A 6,360-nucleotide genomic window follows, 5' to 3' on the forward strand; every position below is an offset into this window, starting at 1 on the left:
TACAACTTTAACTAGTATTTATTGCTTTCATAGATTTGTGCTGCAGCGGATCATTCGGCGTCGTTAGTCAGAATCGCCGATGAACTTGGCGATTCGCCTTTTGGTGTAGTTTATCGCCGTCTTGCACCATCCTTCTGCATCGTCGTGCTCTTGGTCATTGGGCGACATGGTACTGCTTCGCGGAACTGCTTGAGGATACGTCGACTACTCCCTTTTTCCGCCGACTTGATCCTTTCCTTCAGGGCTCAACACACTAGAACATAAGGCGAAGTAGGACCCTTTGGCGACTCACCAAATGGACTCGGCGATCCTTAGGCATTCATTTCTTCGTTATTTTCAGCCTTTTCGTTCCTTTTTGCGACATAGTGTCCATGCTTTCCTTCAAACATCAAATACCTGAAACTTAAGTGTTTTCATCAGATATTGAGATAAGATAATCATTTGAGGACACAATTTCTATTAAAATATATCCCTAAATGAGTCCAATTTGTGGAGTCATCAACACCCGAACTTAAACTTTTGCTTGTCCTCAATAAAACTTAAGTTCAGCCGTTCAAAAAGGGTGTCTTGAACAGTGCTACACAAGACTCGACCATGAATGCACACAACAAGACTCAATTTACTTATGCAAAGATCAAGTGTGCACTCTAAGATTCAAGTAGTGACTCACCAATATCAAAAGAATCTCATGCTCACAATACTTGCCTCAAATGCAAGTTCAAGCTCAACTAAAGTGTTTGAATGCCCTCACAGAAAGAATGATTCCATAATCGCTTATAATGACTTAATCATCTAAAGTTCAGGAATCAGATGCAACACTCACACTCACAAAGATGAAAACAATGTATGCTTTCACCTATAGGTTCCCGTATTTTCCAATTGACATTTGTTTCAGCTTTCTCAAGAAAAAAAAGTTCTTTTCGAGGCTTGTAATGGGGCTGAGTGCAGAGGTATAGTCATTTAGGCTTAGTGGCTTTCATCCTCATGAATTGTGGTGCTCACAACACTTCCTTACCTTTTCCTTCATCATTTTCTTTTAGTGCTCATAAATCATCCTATTATTCACTTTCCATAGTGTGTTGGAAACCCCATTTCTTTTGCACTTTATTCTGCAACTTTCTTTTTCATTCTTTTTTTATTTTTTTTAAATGGAGGGGTTCCATTTTTCTCAACACCGTGGGTTAACGGAGACTTCCCTTTCACTTCCTGATTTTCCCTTTTCTTCTCACCACATTCCCAACTTAGGATTTTGGCCTAAGTTGGCTATTTATTAAACCACAAATCAAGAGGATTAACGGTAATGGATTAAGAAAGGTCTAATTTTCATCAAGTTTCTTCCAAAGAAGGTTAAGGTTCAAAGGGGGTTCAAGAGAGGTTCACACACTCATAAGGTAGGCCACAAAAGCGGTATATGTCAATTGGCTCACAATCTTCAAAGTTGCCTAAGATCATGTCAAGAGAAAGCTTTACTTAGTTGATCGGACCAACGGGGGAAATTCTAGGATCTATCATGCATGTTTCAAATTAAGCTCATCACACTAGGCATTGACACTATAGTCAAACAAGACTCCACATTTTCGCTAGTGTGCAACGGTCATTACAAGATACTCGATTCGATACTAGGCCAGTCAAAATGAGATGCAAAGAGTTCATATATTGTCTATGCAACTTCATTTGGCCTCATCGTAGCCACGCATTCATGTTTGTTCGATCGAGAGCACTATTCAAATCATCGGTATTGATCGGGACCGAGACTTAAATTTTGCAAAACAACAGCCACATTTGTCACACAAGAGGTGGCAAAAAAATTCAGATTTCGGACGGATCAAAATCATTTTGCAATTTAAAATGAAAGGAGCCATAGGCTCAATCACCCACAGAAACAGATAAAACACAATTTTAAAGCAGAACAACCCAAATATATACACAAAACACAACTATCAACACAAAAGGTGTGGGCTTCACTCCACCACAAATAAAAAGCATTTGTCCTCAAAAGCAACTAAAAGTATCTAAAAGTAAAAAATAATAAGACAGAGAGGGAGGTAAAGAAAGGTCATGTCTATGTAGTCTCTCTCTCTGTCGGGGTCTCGGTGGCTGGTGTAGCAGTTTGTATATGGGATCAGTGCCTGGAGTAGCCTCAGACGGAATATCACTGCCAGATCAACTAGGAGCTGCTGTGGATTTCTCAGTCGACAATGTCTGGATCACCGGCTGAACAACCGTCTCTATAAGATCTGGCAAGTCTCTGAATATGCTCTCATCTCTGCTCCCATTTGTCTCCTCAGCATGAACCGATATCAACTCTTCGTCGGTCTCTGTATTCGATTCTGCATGCGCTGCGCCATCTCCTTGTACTTCTCTGATGGTAGTCGGAGGAATCCTCGAGGTCTCAGAAGCATCCCTGTCCTCAGCGGTCTCTAATAGTGAAGTGAAGTCAGTAGACTTAAGATAGTCTACGTCCTTCCTCAAACTCGCAATCTCGGCTTTTAAAGCCGTCACCTTAGAGGCCTCCCCCCTGTCTGCTCTCACAAGCAATGACCCTCACTGTCAAGCATCAACATAAGTCTGAAGGGGGGTAAGTGCTGCTAGTATGGCACTGTTACTCATTCCCGGGATGGATCTCTCCAATCGGGTAGCTCTCACATCAGCTGAATAGGCCAACTGCCCCATCTTCAGGATCATTGCCTGAGTAATCCTGGCAGGCTGAGAGGATGAGGAAGCACCTGGAACCTGTGAGGAGGAGGAAGAAGGAGCGGGTATACCTGAGGGCTCAGAGGTCAGAGTAGGCGAAGGTGCCTTGGTTGGTAATGAGTCAACATTGACCTCTGGTGAAGTGTCTGCTGGAGCCGCTCTCCTCATGTCAACCTTCTCTCGAGTTAACTTGGCCTTAATATGTCGTGTGTCAGTGGAGGATGAAGGGATGACCTCTATATCATTTGCAGGATCCTGGGGTACTCCGGTACGCCGACATAACTCAGTGATCAAAATTGGGAATGGCAGAGAGGTAAGTCTCTGCTTGGCTCTCATGGCCATCTCTTGCGAAGTCAGTAGTCCTAGGTCAATCCACTTCCTAGCCATGATAGAATCGAGGCAAGCCACCTTTGGATGGCACAAAATAGACTCATTCTGGGATGACATGATAGTGCTTCTGATGATAAAGCCAAACCAGAACCTGGAGGTGATGTTCATGTCCCTTTTCTCAATGGGAGCTCCTGCATCCATCCACCTCGGGGTAGTGTCAAAAATCATCGGAGCCAACCAACCCTTCAAGTCATCTAGGGACTGAACAATCGGCAACCCTACGTAAGGGAGTGCAAAGTGTAGCAGTCTACCTAATACAATATTAATATGCTCGTTGTGATACTCCACCTCCTTGCCTCTGACCATGACCGACTTCACCGATTGAAACTCACTTGCCTTCTTCTTGGTCTTAGGCACCAACTCCCCATAAGCAGTGTAAAACTCTCTTACCCAGGAGGGAATGTAGGGGTCTCGGGGTCGTGTGAATTGCTCGAATCCATGTTATCAGAGAGTTTCAAGCATATCAGGATGCTTGCCTTCTAGACCCTCCAAGGATAGTAACTTCTCCTCTATGATGGTCCGTAAACCATCACATTTTTCAATCTGTTTAACAACCTCGGTGGAGGAACTATAGGAAGTGCAGGAGTTACTGAGGATGCCTGGGTTGGCACTGAGTCTGTAGTCAGAGGAGTGGCAGCTGAGGGAGTACTGGTGGCTGTGGGCTGAGATCTGGCCCGGATCGCATCCCTTCGGTTAATTAGAGGTTGTTCATCCTCTGTTTCAAAGAAGTCTGGCTCAATATCTTGTCCTTCATATCTATATGTTTCTTCCTCTTGCCTTTGTCTCACGGTTGGAGGTCATCCCCTTTTCTCTTTGGAGGGTTTGATCCTCCTTCATTTATTGTAATGCCCTTTGCCTTTTTCTGAGGTGGCTCAGTTATATTGGTGTGTACCATATCTACAAAATATCAAGAAGAAATTCAAATACAAAAACATAAAAGTTATTGCAAACAGACTCGTCGATCCATTCGGCGAGTTGCCGAACTTCTTTGGCGAGCTAAGTCGAGCTCGCCGAAGAGATTGACTCAACAATTAAGGCAAGTCGGCGATAGGAGAGTCCTTCCGGCTAATCGCCGACTACTTTTGGCGAGCAAGGGTTTTTCCGCAGAAATTTACAGTGCATAAGGGTCTCAGAAGTGCAAATAAAGAGCGATAAAGAGTACTTTCGGCGAGTCGCCGAGTGCCTTCGGCAAACTCAATCATCTCACCGAAAGTTACAGACTCAAACAACAAACTTGACACGAAATTAAACACGATATAAAGAATATAGGCGAACCGCCGAGTGATTTGGTGAGCTTGACCCAGCTCGCCGAATAACCCATCGTGCCCATTTTTAATCTACCTTCTCAAATTCAATCCCGCAAACCCCGAAAGCAAAATCAAAACATGCACTAACGAAATTCAAACAAGACCTGCACTACCCATTTCCCCGAGATATTCAGATTTCTCCCAAATTTGCCTAATTTGGCCATTTGATGATATTCGCTCTTAAGGGTGGTGTCACCCGCTTTATCATTAAGCATATATTCGACATTTAACACAAACGTGGGCTACTCAGACTTCACCCAATCAATCTAACAACACGCAATCATGACCCAACTCATTAAAAAGCACAAACATTATGGGCATTTGATAGTCAAATCATACGGGTAAGATTTTTCAAATTAAAATAGGCAATTAAGGATTCTAATCCTACCAGAGAGGCCCAGCACACATCAATACGATATTATTATTGAAAAAGAGTTCAAAATTTTCAACAATAAACTCGGGGTTTTAGGACTAACCTTTAATACTAATTGAAAAGCTAGGCGGTAAAGTATTCCAACTCCGAGCACAAACCAACAAACTAAAATGTTAGTAAAGGGCTAAAATAAAGAAATACTACCTTAGTGTGAATTTAGGAGATTCAAGAGCGAGGGAAAGTGGAGAATTTCAAATTTTGAGTCTTTTGGCCATTGTAAACCGTCCAGTTCGCGCCCATTCGACGACGTTAGTCGCACTCGCCGATCCACTTGGTGACTCGCCGAGTGGTCACTTTCCCGCCGATTGCTAAAATTCTTCAGTTTCTTAGAGGTCAAGACGACTGTCTACATCGAAGTCGCCGACCTGGTCGACGATGTGTCGTACTGCTTTGAAAGTTCACCGAGTTTTACAGGCTCTGACTTGAACTTGAAGTGAGCCAAATGACGGGTCAAGTCGGGCTGGCCGACTGACCATTTTCTCGCCAATCTGTATTTTTTCATCACTTTCCTCATTCAAACCTACACGACTAACACACCATTATTATAAAAGCAAAATAAAGCATTTAAAACCTTGGGTTGCCTCCCAAAAAGCGCTTTATTTAACGTCGTGGCACGACGCAAGTTCTTACTCACTCCCCATTGGTTAGGTTAGTCCTAGTGTTACCAGGTAACCCCAATAGTTCGTCTGAGTGAAGAGGAGGCACCGCATAATTCAAGAGTGTCCTGATCAGCTGGATCGATCTAGAGTGAGAGCTTACCATTTGATTCAACACTTCAACATTCTTTCATTTCTTCCAACATCCAATCTTGTTCGGTGATCTTTTGGAGAATGATTTGGAGTGTGTCCTCGACTCGATTATTCTCGCTGTAACTAGACTGCTTCCTCTCGTGAGGAGGTATGTACCTCCCTTGATTTTTGCACTGGTTTTCCACCTCTGTTATTTTGGTGTACAACTCGTTCAGCTGAGTTACCAGTGCGGTTAACTCGAAGTCCCTCTCAACTCATTGGCTCATCTCAGTTTAGTTGTCACTATTTCCCCCAGCCATGCTTAGGGTACCTACCTACATCAACAAATTCATAGGATAACAAAACTAAAAATAAAGTTAGTAAACTATGACTACCAAAAGCAAAATTCGTCTTAAATGAAAAACATTCACGTAACACCACACCCCGGCATCGACACCATTTTGATATTTGCGTAATCAAGACACAACTTCCGATGCAAGTGTCTACGATCGTAAAATAGTTTAGTTACTCAACCAAAGGTTGGGGTTGAGTCCCAAGGGAGTGGTTTTGAGAATTAATAGAAAATAAAATTTAGTTCTAACTAGTCGTAGCTAAAGACATTAAGGATTAAAAACATTGTAAATTAAAAGGGGGACACAAGAGTGTCATTTAACAAATGGGGTTTTTGTCACAAATAAGTAAAAACATCAAAATAAACAAGGGTTTCTAAGTAATGAAAGGGGATCCTTGGGACGTGATGGGAATACGGGTTAAGCTAGATTATTGGGTACATGATTTCGATAGAAGA

This window comes from Solanum tuberosum, unplaced genomic scaffold (assembly GCF_000226075.1).
Source record: "Solanum tuberosum cultivar DM 1-3 516 R44 unplaced genomic scaffold, SolTub_3.0 scf00123, whole genome shotgun sequence".
NCBI classification, from domain to species: Eukaryota; Viridiplantae; Streptophyta; class Magnoliopsida; order Solanales; family Solanaceae; genus Solanum; species Solanum tuberosum.